Genomic DNA, 19,096 nt, shown 5'->3' with positions numbered 1-19,096 from the left:
TTAGTTGTAGCGTTTTTTCCCCTTTCTCTGCACACAACTGGAACTTTTAATCATGCTGACCTACACCCGCGACGTTCCCTCCGCCCCTCCGCATACCCGACGCGATATGGAGACAACCCCGTTGCGGAAAAAGAGCCGGAGTGAGGGTCCGGGAGAGGATGGAGGGGGACAGGAGAGTGAAACCTTTTCTCCCCACGGTCATTATGGGGAATGTGAGGTCCCTCGCTAACAAAGTGGACCATCTACACCTCTGCCACCCCCTCTCTCAGCAGACCCCTGTCCCTGTTTTCATTCAGGGAGGGGAAGTGGAGAGGGTTGAGTCCTACAAGTACCTTGGGGTGCAGATAAACAATAAACTGGACTGGACACACAACACTGATGCCCTCAAACATCGCAGCTCCAGCTCAAGACGGTGTTCCTGCCTTCTTTAATAGTTGTGTCACATGCAGACTGAATAAATATACTGACACTCAAGGACTACTTTTGCCATATTTTCCTCAGAAGCCAATCAGGCCTTTTTTTGGGAGGTGGTCTTAAAGAGACAGGTGCTAAAACGAAGCGTTTCAGCCAGAGGATGAATACAGTTATATTCAGACAGATAGTATGAGAAAAATAAAGAGTTTTTTGAGCAGTAAATCATGTAAACATGTTCTAGTAGAAACCCGAAATACAAGTATGAACCTGAAAATGACCATGATATGTCCCCTTTAACTTCTGTCACAAATGCTGTATTTGCTGTCAAATTGAAAGGTTTCATTTTTGCACTTTGCTCCCTTTTTTTATGATCTTGTCAGAAAGATGAGTACAAAGCTGTAAAGTTAAAGCTAATGACATTTTAGATGAGATGACCTTTAAAAATGAAGACAGGCAGTAAGTGGCGGGTTTCCACAAATATTCATGCTGCGGTCATGAAGTGGAAAATCTGAGGAGAGCTCCTCTCGGCATTTATATTCTGCACCCAACCCCAAAAGTGGTTAAGATGGGAACGAAGTGAGTGCCCAAAAAGTGATTGCATTTGTTTTGCTGCTTTTGGTGATTACCTGATAGTTGCAGCAGGTCTAAAGAGATGCAATGCAGTTTAATCACACAGGTGCACACGGTGCCTGGAAGAAACACTCACAATATTACGACTACATGTTTTCCAATTCCTTACTAACAAGGAGACAAAATAGTCAGACACAAATTGGTGTTCCTGACAGGTCAACATGTCTCCATGAGGCATCAACCTTAATCAGACATTTTTTTTAATTTACCTGCTTTTCTTATAAATACAGAGGACAGGCTATTGCAAATTATGACTGCAGAAGTGACATTTATTTTTGTTGTGTTGTTGGAGTTTCTGACAAGTTGTGTTCAATTATTTTTTCCTACTCTGCAGAGGGAACCGTCCTGTTCCTTCTTTCCACAATCACATTATAATGACAACAGCTTGTGTTTATTGTTTACAATTGACGGTTTACATATGGCATACATAAGATTTCCAAAACTGAAATGTCCAATTCACTTTTATTTGTGTAGCCAAACATCACAAGTTTGCCTTTAGAGGGCTTTTCAATCTGTGCAACATCCACAACATCCTCTGTCCTTGGACCCTCTCATCTGACAAGGAAACATGTTGTGACATGATGTCTTTTATCCTTCTTTCTCGATCGTTTGCTGTGCTGCGTGCTAAAAGATAAATGAGCATCCACATGGGTAAACAAGACTTTGACAGCACACCTGTGTTGAATAAAAGCAAAATAGACGATGCTCACTGTGGAAATGAACATTCTGGAAGAGAGCAGGTGTAATAAATAACATTAATGATGACTGTTGCATTTAGGTGACCCAGTAAACCCTTTCTGTTAGCAAAGCATGCATACAACTGAGAGCATATCTATGTTCCGGGGTCCTATGTTGGCAACATCGAACCTTGGGATCATAAAACCCTGGGAACATAGAACCCTGGGAACATCGGACCTTGGGATCATGGAACCCTGGCAACATAGAACATTGGGATCATAAAAACCTGGGATCATAGAACCCTGGCAACATAGGACTCTGGCGACATAGAACCCTGGGAAGTTAGGACCTACTGAACATAAACCCTGGAAACATAGGACCCTGGAACATAGAACACTTGGGATCATACCCTGGGATCATAAAAACCTGGGAACATTGAACCAGTGGAAATTAGGACATTCGGATCATAGAACCCTGGCAACATAAAACCTTGGGATCATAGGACCCCGGAAACAATAACACTGGTAACATAGACACCTGGGAAGATAGGACCCTTGGAACATTGAACCATGGGAACATAGTACCTGGGGATCATACAACCTTGGGAACATAGAACCATGGGAACATAGGATCTTGGGAACATAAAACCCTGGGAACATAGGACCTTGGGCTCATAAAACCCTGGTAAACATAAGACCTTGGGATCATAGAACCCTGGCGACATTGAACATTGGGATCATAAACCCAGGCAATAGAACCCTGGGAACAAAGGAAGTTAGGAACATAGGGCTCTGGGAACATAGGACTCCAGAGACATAGAACCCTGGGAAGATAGGACCTAGTGAACATAAACCCTAGAAACATATGACCCTGGAACATAGAACACTGGGAACATAGTACCTTGGGATCATAAAAACCTGGGAACATTGAACCAGTGGAAATTGGGACCTTGGGATCATAAAACCATGGGAACATTGAACCTTGGGATCATAGAACCCCGGAAACAAAAACCCTGGGAACTATAGGAACATCGAACCATGGGAACATAGGATCTTGGGAACATATTACCCTGGGAACATAGGACCATGGGATCATTGAACCCTGGAAGATAGAACAATGGGAACATAGGAACCATGGGAACATAGGACCCTGGAAACATAGGACCCTCGAACATAGAACACTGGGAACATAGTACCTTGGGATCATAAAAACCTGGGAACATTGAACCATGGGAACATAGGACCATGGGAACATAAAACTCCAGAAATATAGAACCCTGGGAGCATAGGACCCTGGGAACATAGAACCCTGGGATAATAAAACCCCAGAAACATAGGACCCTGGAACATAGAACACTGGGAACATAGTAACCTTGGGATCATAAAAACCTTTGGATAATAAAACCCCAGAACATTGAACCATGGGAACATAGGACCATGGGATCATAAAAACCTGAAATTCAACCATGGGAACATAGGACCATGGGAACATAAAACCCAGAAAATATAGAACCCTGGGAGATAGGACCCTGGGAACATAGAACCATGGGAACATAGGACCATGGGAACATAGGACCATGGGAACATAAAACCCCAGAAACATATAACCCTGGGAGCATAGGACCCTGGGAACATAGAACCCTGGGATAATAAAACACCAGAAACATCAATTATTGTTTCCTTGGACACTGAACTAAATTTTGTTGCATTAAGGAATAAGGACTCATGGCATTGAGGCCAAGTCCACATGAATTTGGCAATTACAGAAAAAACATATATTATGTTCTAAATTTGAGAAAGTTTGGATAAAAGTGTAATGAGAATTTTTAAAAGAGATGGTTTTGGAATAAGTAAGTTCAGCACATCCAAGGGTTAGAAACAAAAATAAAAATAGTTTTAAAATGGCCACATGGTGGCGCTGTTTGCACCAAATACTATTAAGTTCTATTTTTGCTCGTAGCCTCCCGATCTCCCAGGAAATGTCATTGAAATCTGTTGAGTAGTTTTTGAGGCAGACACTTCTCCTGAGCAGAGGTAATTAAGCTCTCATGTCTAGCACGCATAGTTGTGCTGATTAATGTGAGTGGCTTCCCCTGGTTTCAGTTTGCTGTTTTACATAATGGATTTCTGAAACTTAAAGCAGCCTAGTTTTTCCATTTTGTTACATTAGTATTTCCTGAACTTTTTTTCAGAAGAACCACTTTTTAAAAAATGACAAAACCATTGTGACCCATTTCATAACAGGCTGTATTTATAAGTCATGGAAATAGTGAATTTGTGCATAAATTAACATTCCTGTCCATTTCCACATCACCTTTTTATCTTTAAATGGTAAACTATTAATTAAGATGATATAAACATTTAATGTATACAAATAATAAGAACATTCAGGTTCCCTCATTGGGCTCAATAGTATATTGCACATACAAATGTTAAATATAATTTTTAACAATGAGAAATTCTGGCCTGGTTGACTCTCTATAAATCAGTTTTATAGGTAAATTAAAAGCATTTGTATTTTGTTTTCAAGGGTATGGAGTGAGCTCAGATCTTTAAGTAATAATCAAATATCTACAGTTGCAACTATTTATTATTAAATTACATTTTTGGATTTGTGTTTTATATATATTTAAGTTTTGATTAAACATTTTGTTCCTAGAGCCTGAGGTGATGTCTTTAATTTGCTTATTTTAATTAACTATTACTCTAAAACCCAAAGATACAGATTTTTCAGAAAACAGTTACAGGAAACTTTTGATAAGCTTTGACTTTAAATTGTTTTAAAAAGATAATAAATAAAGGATTCATAATATTAAATTACTGAATAATTAATTGAATAGTAAAGTTTATTCCTTCGGCTTATCAATGAATTGACTTTCTACACTTCAAATATCACTTTATCCGTCTAATGAAACCTGTACATGACGAGTTGTTTAAGCTGAGCTCAGCTCGATGTCCAAACGCCATTATATCATTTCTGTTTTAAATGTCTTTATTGTAAAACATCATTTTCCAAGATAATATGATATTGCCATGCTTCCCTTCTATATAAACAGAATAAACACAAATAAAAAAATAATAAAATAAAAAAATAAAATAAATACTGTATAATCAAAAATGATAAACATATTTTTTTATTAAATAATGAAAAAGACAATAATAATCATAATAATGACAACAATAATAAAACGTATACTTTATAACCTTATACCTGTATAATAACATAACAAGCCTGAGCCAGCCCTAACTATAAGCATGAGCCAGCTGTAACTTTAATGAACTTTAATGAAAAAGGAAAGTCTTAAGCCGACTCTTAAATGGCTTGAGTTTCCTGGCCACCAGGCTGAAATGGGAAGCTGGTTCCACAGAAGAGGACCTTGATAACTGAAGGCTCTTGCTCCAATCAAACTTTTTTGGACTCTTAACTGTTAAGGAACCACAAGTAACCCTGCATTGATGGAGTGCAGCTCTCTAGTTGGGTAATATGGAACTATAAGTTCCTTAAGATGAGATGGTGCCTGGCCAATAAGGGCTTTGTAGGTGAGGAGAAAGATTTTAAAGTTTATTCTTGATTTAACAGGGAGCCAGTGCAGAGAAGCTAATACAGGAATATCATGATCTCTTTTCTTAGTTTTTAATTCTACAAACTTGTTGTGAAGTTCTGTCTTCACTGCGCAGTGAATAAAGCTCATCTGAACCAGCCACCGAATTGGACCTGAAAGAAACCTTTTCTTCGACAGTACACGAGCTACAGAATTCTGGACCAATTGGGAGAGATTCAAGAAACGTATTAGTAACAGCTTGATGCCTCATGCAACAACTGCATGAACTCAATTTTCTGCATGAATCTTACAGAGGTGAAAAAAGGCTGCCCTTGAAATTAGTTTTTCCCATTAGTAAAAGGACATATCATGATAAAAAAAACCTCTCAGATTCTTCAGTGAGCGCACATGGCGTCTTACATGTCTTCGTCAGCAAATTTTAACTGATAAGAGCGAAACAAGTGAGCCTTATGTTGTGGTGACTTAATTAAAGGCACTTAGGTCCGCTTCATAATTGTTCCCCTTATTTAATTCAAAGTCAGCCTGCTGTGCTTTCTCTGTCAGAATAGATAAGGGTAATGAATGGCTTGGGCTCACTTCTACAGGATGTTGTTTCTCTGCTTTGTACCTTCGATAATTCCCACAGCAGTCATTTGTATCTTTTTTTTCTTGTGTGTTGATGGACCATGTGCAGATCTTCTGTGACAGGACGGCACAGACTGCAGGAGGATATGAAAAGGCAGATTGCTTGCACTTTGATCAGATCTGATTTTTATCATGGCCACCGAGCTAATCTTTATGTCTGATGTTTTCTCCTGAGTAAGGAACCCATTTATTCATGACATAGTCATTTGTTCTTTGTGTAACAGTAGCACTTTGTTCAGAGAATTCACCTAAACCTCTATATTCTTGGGGTGCACAATACAGAGAAAATGCCGTTTGGCCCCTGGTACGATGGTAACCAGTCCCATTTTTTGTAGAGATTATTTTACTGCCGCGCAATAGTTATTTGATGCTGGAAAACTAACAAAAATGGGCACATATGCAGGCCCCATTCTCCGGCTTTGAAGAGTGAAGCCTAAGCCGAAGTGTCTTAAAACTTGCATTCTGTCTACTGACCAGCAGGGGGCGACTCCTCTGGTTGAAAAAAAGAAGTCAGAATGTATAGAAGTCTATGAGAAAATGACTCTACTTCTCACTTGATTTATTACTTCAGTATACATTGTAAACATGAGTTTATTTTGCCAGTCGCTAGTAAATTGCTGGTTTCAAGTCTTCTTCAATACAGCATGATGTTCATTTAGTAAATGATGGTCCTATTAAAAGTGAAAAAGACCATAAAGCAGGGTATGCTTCAGGGCGGGGCTACTGTGATTGACAGGTCTCTACCCTACAAGAGTCGTATTCGGCATCTCTCCGTCACTCCTCCGCAATCCAAATATGGCCACTTCCATTCATCAGTTGTAAAAAGCGAAGATAGTGGAGGCCAAAACGCTGAACTCAATGCTTTAAAACCGCAGCCTACAAACCAATGGGTCACCGATCAGATATCACGCTATCATATCATTTATCAACTCATTTACTCTACAAAGGAACACAACACGTGTTACCCACTACCCGATCGCTACTGCACATGTGCAAACTAGTACTACGCACCTGTGATTTAACATTTTCTGAGATAATGCAACATTATGAACAACAAATCTGTGTTGAAATCGGCGAGAGGAGAGCTAGTTAACATTAGCCGTTAGCTGTTAGCTGTTTTGCAAATTTCCCCGCTGCGGGACTAATAAAGGATTATCTTATTTTAGCAGTCAATGAAGCCAAGCTACATTAACGGATCTAACGGCCAACGTTAACGGAGGTTACATTGAGTTACATAATGATACGTTCAAGCTCTATTCAGTTAAAATGAGTATTGGACAAGGGATTATATATTAGTTTATTATGATATGTTCAAATAAAAACATGTAAAATGTAGTTTGTGGTGAGAAACTTGATTCAATCCAGGTCTTTGAAGGAGATGTTTTAACAGCAATATGAAATAGATATTATATATATATATATATATATATATATATATATATATATATATATATATATATATATATATATATATAGGGAATTAAGACTTGTTTAACTTCCTAACACTACCTTTAATTAGCTTATAATACGTCATTTAAACTACTTAGGACAACATTTGCCTTTTACATTAAAGCAAATATTAAATAAAACTACAATCATGTATTTCCTAATCATTTGAGTCCTATTTTAATGCGATGGTGTATTTCTTATTTTTTATTTTAAACACTCTGGTATCAGGTTGTATTTGTACTTTCTATACAGCTTCCCGCCTCCTCAGGCATCACACTTTCTAAATCAGCAGATGTTCCTCTCCTACACTGGGTGAACAATTTGTCCTTAAACAAGATGGAAAAAGGTTTGTGTTAGTTAAAGAAACTGCAATGTCAGAGCCGTGCTGAACCTGAGATTTGTGAGACCTTTAGGACAGTGATTTATTGTTATTTTGTATTTATTTGAAGGTGGTTAAAAGCTAATTATAGAGTGATTTACCTCTGGAATGAAACTTGGACAAAACTCACTTAACAATTTGATTATACTTTCCCAGCCTTATACATTTATTTCTTTAGTTATATGTTTTACAGCTCCCAGAGATGGATATCCCCAGTGATACAGTGCTTATCATATAATACTACGGACCCCTCAGGCTAGGATTAAGGGATGGAGGACTAAGATACAGACCTTCGAACTCAGACTGAAAAATGGGCTTCTCTGTGAGCTGGAAGTTGATGACATTACCACAACAGACTAATCTAAAAAATAGACAGTTTACCCTAGTTTACCTCGCTTTGATGCTCCGTCTAGCCAACATGAATCACGGAGAGGCGTAAAGTTGCTTCAAAGCCTTCTCCTGGTGTTTGTGCCAGAACGTGGGGGATCATAAGCTATCGATATATTGCAATATGCTTTTCACTGATAATAAATGTTTACGCACATAAACAGCGACATTGTTGAGCCTCGACTTGCTGGCTCTGGAATCAATACAGCCCCTTCAGGGATTGTGCTTCGCTTCTTCACGCTATTCTAAATCGCTGCTGTATGTTTTTTTTTTTTTTTAACATTTGTTCCTTCTTTGAAGATCACCTGCTTTGGGACTCTCACATCCCAGCTTGTGGCAGATGTTATATGAGCGAGCAGCATCCGCTCTCTCAGCTGGAAATCTTCATTTCAATTACCACACACACTAAAGATTGTCACAGTGTGCGAGGAAAAGCAGGGAAACCAAACCAAGTGTGTTTGTATTTAAGAAGTTTTGTGTTTCACTCTCTAGGGCTGCGATGGAGCACAGAGTATTATTATTATTATTATTATTAAATTCTATCTGATCTGAACTCCCGGCAGACAGCATGGGAAATGTGTGGATTCAGCCTGCACATGTGTGAAAGTACAAGTAGCATTGAAGATGTGATCTCTGGGGGCTGACGTAAACACTGCTGCAATGTCGCGTGTAAAACATTTGACCATGAATGTCAGTTATTCACAGAGAACGGGGAGAAGGGTTGAAACCATATATAAAAAGATCGCTCTGAATCGCTGTACCCTGGATGCTCAGTTCTTGTGGGAAAATCCAGATATTATCAACTCCTGGCTAATGTACAGTAAAAGTTGCAAACAAATATTAATTTGCAACCTTTCAGTGCTAAACCTCTTTGCAAATCTTTTTGATTTATTCGTCCCTCTCCTACGTACCTGTCTCATGAAGGATTTTATTTTATTTACTTATTTGTTCATTTGTCAGGAACAATACAGAAAACGTTTAAAAGGTAACAATAACATGATCCAGATTTTTCTGAGGATCCACTTTTTAGAAATGTCAATCATAAAAAAAACAATTCAAAATTGGCCTTATATATAAATCACGACAGGAGCAAATTTGTGAATAAACAAACGTTCCTCACCATTAACTGCCATTTCCTAATATTATCTTAAATTGGTAAACCAGCCATTTAGAAAAGATGTACATGTGGTAAATCCCAACTTTATTTTATGCATGTTATTTAAAACACTTTATTAATACAACCAAATAAATGCATTTAAGTTATCTCTTTTTTTTCCGTTTCTTCTCATCAGTAAAACAAGCAGAAAGTCAAGCCTTTGATGTTAGATAAAATGTAACAAGTAGGTTATAACTGACCCTTGGTTAACCCCCGCCTCCGCTGCTTCTACGTTACCATGGAGCCCAAACTGTCACTAACTGCACTCCTTGTTCGAAAAATCTATTTTAGACAGAAGAAGACAGAAGGGCCGACAATATGTGTTTGAAGGATAAATCCAGGATGTCAAACTGAAAGGTACAAACTCTTAATTAGATAAAGATAGAGGCTAAAGCAAGATCACTGTGTAAAAGTGAACCACCACATCACATGGAGAGCGAGACAAACGATGACATTTAAGAACAACAGTTCCTATAAAGTTAGGTAGGTCTTTATTCACTGTAACAATCATTAAAAAGCCAAAGTAGCATGTGTAAACATTCAGTATACATTCAGTAATTAGCGTAACATAGATGTGAACGCTACCTAACGATGTGATAACGTAGTTTGCTAATGTTAGCTCCTCAGGTTTAACCATGACTATCTCCAAACCCACTAAACCAGCCTGAGAAGAGAATATCTGAATGATCGATGAGAGTTTATAGAGAGGCGGATAGTTGTAGGACCCTGGTAGGAGCTGGTCAATGCTACGCTACGATTGCCCAGTCTGCGTTTGAGGGGCGGGACTTGGCAAAGGGTCAATTATCATAAGAATACGAACATTCAGGCTCCCACATGTAGCTCAAAGGTGTTCTGAAGAAATTCTGCAAATTTATTTGCTGACCCCCCTTTTGGTCGTGACCATAGATTGTTTACAAGAAGTGGACGTAGTCATCGTGAGGTCAACCATTAGTTTATGGATTCCTGAATTTTATTGAACCTAAATATGGTCTGTTTGACTCTAAATGGACCATAATTTACTAAAAGAACATCATGCTGTATTAAAGAAGACTTGAAACTAGATATTGAGACCATAAACTCATGTTTACAATGTTTACAGAGGGAATAAATTAAGATCCCTACTAATGTGTTTGGGCATGATTTAATGGTTGAGTGGGTACATGTGCATGCACACAAAAAAATGTGTGTGTATGTTTATCCATGTGCATCTGTCCATGTCGTGTGGCTGCAACAAGATGATCAGAGATCAGATATGCAAAGTGTTCCTCTGGTCTGACGTACAGTAATAAAAAGAGACTGCAGCCTCGTGGTGCCTGAAGCAGAGTCACTGAAAGGGTTTTGTTTGTCAGCGGCAGACACTCACACGGCAGTCAATAAGGCCTGAGCCCAGTCCTCAGTTTGTAATGATTCCAAATAAGCTGCATAGCATCACCTCAGGCTGAGAGTCTCTCAGCACAATGAAAGACAACCAACATAAAAAGGGGCTTTTTTGTTTAAAGGCACTTTGAAATTAAAGTAAACCTTTCTCCCAAATTACTTAATTCACAAAATAATTATCGGCTTTAGCCTCATCAACACTTTTATATCTTGAAGACAAAAATTTGAATTTAATGAACCTACAGAAAATTATCACCTGAATCTGCAGCTCCCCTCAGGCTTTAGGGAGCTTTACAGGGAGTTCCAGTTCCTTGTCAAGCCGTCTAGCTGCAATATTACCTTTTTGCTTCACTATTCCAGCTCTCACAGCTTTTTCAACCAATAGTAGAGCTTATGTGCAGGATTTTTGTTAAAAATAGATGATAGACCCCTTTCCCATTGCTAGCAACAGTAGACAAGCTGTTTTTGTTCTGGTATGTCACCTTTGATGGCAATTAAGGTGACAAAATGTTACGGTGGTTATCATTTTAATATCCGTACTTATTCAGTCTCTCTTTCAAACTCTCAAATAAATTATTGGAACAAATGGAAAGACTTGATTGTATTCATTTTGTTAAGTCTTTCTAGAGTGATAAGTAATGTAATATTACTGTTTCTGTCAATGGAGTCTGGTGGTAATATAATTGCTCTTTTCTTTTCACATCTAACTCGATGAATAAAAGGCTTTTTTCTACAAAAAAAGGAGTTGGTGATTGTGGCAACAGTGGAAAGACTAACCAGGAGGTTTTTTTTTGTTTCTCTCCAGTTTTTATGGAGAGTGTTTTGATGATCAGTGAGGTAAAATGTTTTCTGACTGGTGGCTTTTAGGAGAGCATAATAATTGAATGATTTCTGCGTTTTAACAATAATAATTATCAGAATCCTTGTTTATTTTAAATGTTTAAATAATCACTTCAACGTGTGTCACAGAAAAGGGTTGAGAATCAGCGAGTCAACCTGGGTGTCATGTTTCCATTAGTGCCGATCGGAGCTGAAAAGCTAATGCAGAGTCATTTGTCTCGGGAATGAATGCCGGTTAAAACCTTTTCCCACTGAAGACCAAAGCCAGATGTTCTGTTAAGTGGCAAAACGGCAATAGTGTCATTGTTCCCACCTACCTTCCACTGAACAGACTGTCAACTACCTGTTCATAATAAATCGAGTTATTAAAACAAAAACTCACCTTTTTCTGTGCAATTTATAATTCATGTTCAGATGAGTGTGAAATCTGACTGTGAAACCTGACGAAAAGAAGACCACAGTGGTCCTGATGAGTATGATCTCGTCCTCCACCTCGTTATTTGACTTCATAAGACGGATGCCAAATGTTGACGGTGAGGTGTGGGGGGAGAGAAGTGCGTCATCAACCCTAAATGGCATCTGTGTATTCATGCCGTGCAAATTACTTTTCTGTATACTCATCTGGATGAGCTGTTTGTTTGGGGGTTGTTTTTTTAGGTTTTTTTCTCTCGCTGCTCCCCTCTCTGTGTGCTGAATTAACATATAAAATGAGGTCAAAAGTAATCAGTCAACAAATGGAAAATGGTCCCATGACGGCATCCCTTACTGACAAGTGACAGGTGAGTGACACAAGTGACAAGTTAATGTAGGGCACAAAAACATCAGGTTGGTTTCAAAGTATCCTGGATTCTGATTTCCTATTTACTGTACAGGAAGAAATAGTCTTTTTTCATGTGGATCCAGTCGCTGGTGGGACACTTTCTGCATGATTTTTCTTATAATTTAATTTAAGGTTTGTGATTGATAATTTAAAACTCTGTCTGACCCTCCTATCGTCACTACTTTAAAATAGATCAACTGTCTGGAATTTATCACACGCATCATTTTTATGAGCTACGGCTGCAGCTATGGAAAGATTATGCATACATCAAAACACTGCCTGTGTAAAATGTAACTGTAACGTTCACCAAAGCTTCAGGTTGATCAAGCTTCACTTTTCAGGTGGCCTTTGACTTTTCTAATAATCCTTATAATTTATAAAGCACTTTGCAAAAACATTTACAGTCAACTGACAGTGACTAAAAGGGAGGACAAAGGTTAACAGATGGAAGATGAGAACACAATATAATTTAAAAAATGAGAAATGATAACAACAATGTAAGAAAGAAATCAAAATCTTTTTGTTTTTCCCGAATCACTGATGCTGCACAAATGTCCCTGCTGGTCACTCTCAACCTGCCCACAGATCATCTGTCAGACAGAATAACCTCAAAAAATGATAAATAAGAAAATCAGTATTGCTTGTGAATGAGCAGTAGTGTGCAGCAGACATATGGCTCAGAAAGTAATCAAGCTGAACAGAGGGTCGGTCGATAAAACTCTAGATCTACCCCATTACAAAAATAACATGTTGTCAAATCAAGATGTCAAATCTATGTTTATTTGGGTGGAATAAAAAAAAACACAAAGAGCAAATCAATAACACAGAAAAACATAGTCTGTGCTAGAGATGCACCGATCAGATACTCATATCGGGCCGATACCGACTGAAATATCTGGATCGAGCATCGAGACCATGGAGCTGATCTGTTTGCTTCAATTCAAGGTAACTACTAGCCACTTCTAAAAAATGACCAGTACAAACACCAGTACCCTTAAAGTGATACCTGTAAAAGTAGAGTACGTCATTCAGTACCCATCATGTGATTGGAAGCTGTGTGCGTGTCCTACTGGCTAGCTAATCTTTGGCGCACTGCACAGTGCTCAAACACACTTACCACCGAAAAAACGCCATCTCCGAACCCCCAGCACTGGGTTGGAGCGAAAGCATAAACCCCCACCCCCCCTTCATACTGGGCTACTTTGGTCAATATCTTACATTTATTGATTAGCGATACCCAAGTATACTAACAACAAACATGTCAGCTGTTTAAAGGTATGTCACGCTTGCTGCGCCAATAAGTTCTGCAGCTTCTTGCAAAAACCATAGATGGGGACTTGGACTTGGGACTCAAGTCAAACTTAAGTCGCACACACAGTAACTTGAGTATTGACTTGGACTTGGATAATATTTCTTGTGTGCGTCTCTGGGTTTAAGAGGCTAAAGGAATGTGTAAAGTTGCAGTAGATATTACCTGTCATAAATTGGAGATTGGTATTTACAGTCTTAAATGTAGGCATAATTAAAGGTGTGGCTAGCGGGCTGCCTCAGCTCCAGCGATGATCCAATTCTTTGCCCATTTTTGGAATAGCCGGGGTCTATACTGTGTCGTCACTACCAATATGTTCATGGCAGGAGCTACTTTGAGCCTAACACATCCATATTTCCCAGAGTCTATGGTTGATACCCAAAGCCCAGGTATCGTTATCAGGACTGACAAAGTCCATTACAGTCATTTAGCAGACGCTTTTATCCAAAGCGACTTACAGTCAGTAGTATATTACATATCATTCACCCATTCACACACTGATGACAGGCTACCAGGCTCTAACTAACATTCATCATCCAGTCCACACCAATGGCAAGCCTTCGGGAGCAACTTGGGGTTAAGTGTCTTGCCCAAGGACACATCGACTGCCGAAGCCGGGTATCGAACCACCGACCTTCTGATTGGAGAACTACCTTGCTCTCCACTACGCCACAGCCGCCCTAGCATCCCTAGTTTGAACTCTCTCTGCACGTCGTTATGTTTGGTCTCCAATGGGTAAACTGGCAGAAAATGCAGCCGACATCAGCAGCGATATAGTGGTGTCAGGCTTGGTTTGTCAAATCCACTGCCTGACAACCTGATCATACTCATCATTTTATTATTCATGTGTCGGTGGCCCTGAACAGTTCAGGCTAAATTTGGGAATAGGATCTCTTGGAGACAGAGAACATGGAGGAATTAGCAGCAGTACATTTGAGGATCAGCTTGCTCGAGCTCTCAAATCAAAATTACCCATTGAACCTTATCCCCTGTTCCAAACTGATGGAGAGGATAAAAGTGGTGGAAAAAGTTGTTTTCTAGCCACTAGGCAATGATGTTACCGGAGATGGTATTGTCTTGGTGAATTGAGGTACAGCTTAATAATGGGAAATTTACATTACATTACATTACATTACAGTCATTTAGCAGACGCTTTTATCCAAAGCGACTTACAGGAAGTGTATTCAACATAGGTATTCAAGAGAACTACTAGTCACCAGAAGTCATAAGTGCATCTCCTTTCTTAAACAAGCATCTTAAAGCATAAACCAGAGCAAAAGTATAGTGCAGAGGCAAATTACTACGAAAACAATAATTGCAACAGACTAATACGAATATAATAAGTGCTACAAACTACTACAAATAGGATAAGTGCAGTAAACGAATACGAATTCAATAAGTGCGGCGAACTGATACGAATACAATAAGTGCAACAAACTAATATGAATGCAATAAGTGCTAATACGAGGAAGGCTCAGGGTAGTGCTTCATGAGTGCTTCAGAGGTGAGTTTAAAGATGGGCAGCGACTCTGCTGTCCTGAGGTCAGTGGGGAGTTCATTCCACCACTGAGGGGCCAGGACAGAAAGAAGCTGTGACCGGGTGGATCGGCCGCAGGTTTTCTGAGCGACGGGGCAACCAGTCGCCCGAGGCAGCAGAGAGGAGTGGTCGGGCGGGGGTGTAGGGCTTGACCAAGGCATGGAGATAGGAAGGAGCTGTTCCTTTCACTGCCCTGTAGGCTAGCACCAGAGTCTTAAACTGGATGTCTTACAGGGAGCCAGTGTAGAGAACGGAGAAGGGAAGTTGTGTGGGAGAACTTGGGGCGATTGAACACCAGACGAGCTGCAGCTTTCTGGACAAGCTCCAGAGGTCTGATGGCCGACGTTGATTTAGTTAAATTTAGTTTCATTGCCCTCTAACCCTTTAGAAACCCTATTTGGTAGACGACGTAGTAGTTGAAGTGGTTTGAATTGCTGAATGACAAAACTTCCTGTCTGTTGTGTTTCAGCCACCAAACTCCTACAGGTGGGAACATCCTGTCTGTTGAAAGGGAACACAACGTTTTTAGGGATTAATTAAAAAATGCACCCCAGGTATTGTGGTTATTTCCACTTCACTTGCAATTCCTTTGTGTTGCATTTTTCAGAGCCCCTCATCCTTTATTTAAAACAGCTTGCACAAAAAAACAAAAAATAACACTGATTCATTAGAAAGATTTTGTGCCAGGAACATCTAGTACAACTCTATTCTGTGAAAAGGTTGTCTGCTGAAGATGTTTTAATGCCAAAATCTGACTTTTCTAGTCAGAAAGAAAGCATTTTCACCCCGCCAATAGGCAGTACTTTTAAAGTGTAACAAATTGTATTCAATCAGCAGGAAAGGTCATCTTACTGGAAAAAATCTAAGTTATATCTTAAGTGGTGACAATCAATCGGCATCAACTGTCATGACTGAAGGTCAGAAAATGTTCTGGCTCACAGATATGTTTTTTTATGTTTTTATTTGTTTTAGGGATGACAAGACTGAAACATCACAGCAACTTTTGGAGGTAGTACTGTAGATTTTAGTATTTGGACATTCATTGTGCCCAGAGGATGAATCCTACCAACGTTGGAGATCCTCTGACTTTTATTTAGCACCGTCCTGAAGCAGTCTATTATCTTTGGTACTTGCTGTCATTTAACTTTTTCCAATTCATTTTAGCTTAAATGTCACAATTCCCCTGAGTTGATTGGAGGGTTATTCAGATCACCTGTTGTGCAGGGTGTTGGGACCGACTCCTTATTAAGAACTGAGAGCAGCTTGGTGTATTTCCCCTCTTATCCAATTAGGATGTGAGGACACCATTCCCTCAGGCCTTAAGAGAGGTCGATAAGTGAACACTCAGGGCACTCTGATCGTTCATCAACGTAATGCAGACCTCATTTCAGTGGATTCAGCCAAAACGCTGGTCTTTGAGCCCCTTTGAGACTTCTTTGTTGTCTTAACTTTTCTGATTTTAAGCTTACTGAAACCTAGTTTGGTTGAATGTTAAATAATTTAATTTCCAGTAGGTTACCTGAAGGGCAGTTTTTTTTCCCATTGAAACCTTTTTATTGCTAATTATCAAATAGGCATTTCTTTATTATTGAAGAGAAAATTGTATTATTATTATTATTATTATTAAAGAGGCATTGTTTCATTAAGTGGTTGGGAACTGGTTATAACTAACATTCCCATCAGCTTCATTTTATACTTTGCATTTGCTACAAATAAGTAAATGGTCGCATGCTGACAAGCTAAACAATGATGGTGATATAAGTAAACTTTTTACCTGCTTAAACCTGCAGTATTTTCCAATTGGGGTCAGCAAAACAAGTCTTGAACACAGTGTTGATATATGAAGGATAGCTTCTTGCTCATGTCAATCATTAATTAGCCCCGTTTATAGCATTGTCCATTGCATCCATGTAATTTATTTAGTTTTGTCTCGCATTGCACATTTTTGCAATGAATAGAATAACAAAATGTTTTGTGTTCAAAGTTTCTTGAAGTAATGATTTTTATCGGATAACATTTTTTTAAAAGGCATATGAAAAATGCATAGTTGGTTTGCAAACTCCTCAAGTCTTCATATGTTTTAAGGCTGCATGAACTTGTTGTCAGCGGTCATAAGAGTTTCATGACCTGTGACAAATGTTTCTAAGAAACTGCCCACCAGTGTCATGGGAAAGTGGGATGTTTCCTGTCTGTGTGTTTTCACTGGCTGTCAGTCACTCAGCCTAACACCACTTCACTGATAACAGCAGAGAGCCAGTGGCTGGTGAACAGAATCTGCAATATTTACTAGAAGTCATGAACATGTAGCTGTAACGTTGAGTTCGAGAGACCCTGCTCTACATTTTCCCCAAGTCCCAAGCTGCAATTTTACTTAAAGAAGTTCAAGGAGTTGTTGGCCCAAATCAGAAAAGCAGTTGGCAGCAATTACCAAGTAAACGCTGAAATTAATGATGGAGAAAGTCATGTTTGATTGACCTCTTGTGGAGGAGTGTTCCCTGGCGTGTATCGCTGCAGGTAATAAGCATGTTTTGGTCATTAGGGTTAATGAAGAATTCTTTCAGGGAAGTCGGATGTTTTTTTTCTACTCTGACCTCAATGAGGTGGCTGTCACTCCATGAATTCACTGTTTTGTTGTTGAGCATGAAGTGTTATTCCACACACTGTGTGAATCCAGTCCTTTGTGAATCCAGTTTATGAGTTGATAACAGCATCATCACCAGCTGCCAAGATGTGTCTTTGTTCATAACTCCCTCAGGCTCTGGTGTGGTAGAGTGTACAATACAAAACAATACGTGGACAATCAACTCCTTGCATTGGTCATAATATAACTGAAATGATTTATTTTTCTGTTTTTGTGGACAAACCTTTTAAAGGCTCATCTGTAAAACGCTGCCAGTTTTTATCCTCCCCGAAACGGCTCATTCACTCAGACTGTGAATATATTGAACCATCAGGTATTGGAAGATAAGGGCTGCAAAATGGTTCTTCCTGAAGGGCTGAGGCTCTACCCAGAACTTATTGGCTTCTGAAGAAACCCTTTTTGCAAGAAAGAGTTCTCCTGGCATATGAAAGGGTTGTCAGTAGAACCCCCTGGATGGGTTCTAGATGAAACCCTTAAAATATAAGAGTTCTCGGTATGAGCCCCTGAGTGGCTTCTGGATGAAACCCTTGGGTGTGTTCATTCTAGATAACACCCTTGGAATATGAAATGGTTCTCAGTAGAACCCCCTACATTGCTTCTAGATGAAACCCTCAAAATATGAAAGAATTCTCGGTAGAACCCCCTTGGTTGGTTCAAGATGACACCATTGGAATATAAAAAAAATCTTGATAGAACCCCCTGGGTGGGTTCAAGATGGAACCCTTGGAATAAAAAAGGATTGTGGATAGAACCCCTTTGTTCCCTTGGATAATGAAAGGATTATCAGTAGAATCAACCTGGGTGGGGTCTAGATGAAACCCTCGAAATATGAAAGAATTCTCGGTGGAACCCCCTTGGTTGGTTCAAGATGACACCATTGGAATATGAAAGGGTACTTGATAGAACCCCCAGGGTGGGGTCTAGATGAAACCCTTGGAATATGAAAAGCTTCTTTGTAGAACCCCATGGGTGGGTTCTGGTATTACACCAGTGAATGGTTTCTGTATAACTTTTTCATAGGGGGTCCTGGGTGGGACCTTTGACAGATGGTTTAGCCGAAGAACCATAGATGGTTCTAGTTAGCACCTTTTATCTGGGACATGCTGCTTTCAAAAGCATTTCCCATTGAATTAAAGTCGACGGTCGTGTTTCTTTTGTTTTCTCCTAATGACTTGTGTTTGCATGAATTCTTATCATCTGTGAAACACATGTTTTGTCCGAGAAGCAGCAGCAACATTTGAATCTCTCATCTGCAGAAAAAATAAAAGCCAGAGGTCTGTGTTCACTCTCCAG

Source organism: Anoplopoma fimbria, chromosome 8 (assembly GCF_027596085.1).
Source record: "Anoplopoma fimbria isolate UVic2021 breed Golden Eagle Sablefish chromosome 8, Afim_UVic_2022, whole genome shotgun sequence".
NCBI lineage: Eukaryota > Metazoa > Chordata > Actinopteri > Perciformes > Anoplopomatidae > Anoplopoma > Anoplopoma fimbria.
Note: the sequence above shows the minus strand (reverse complement) of the source record.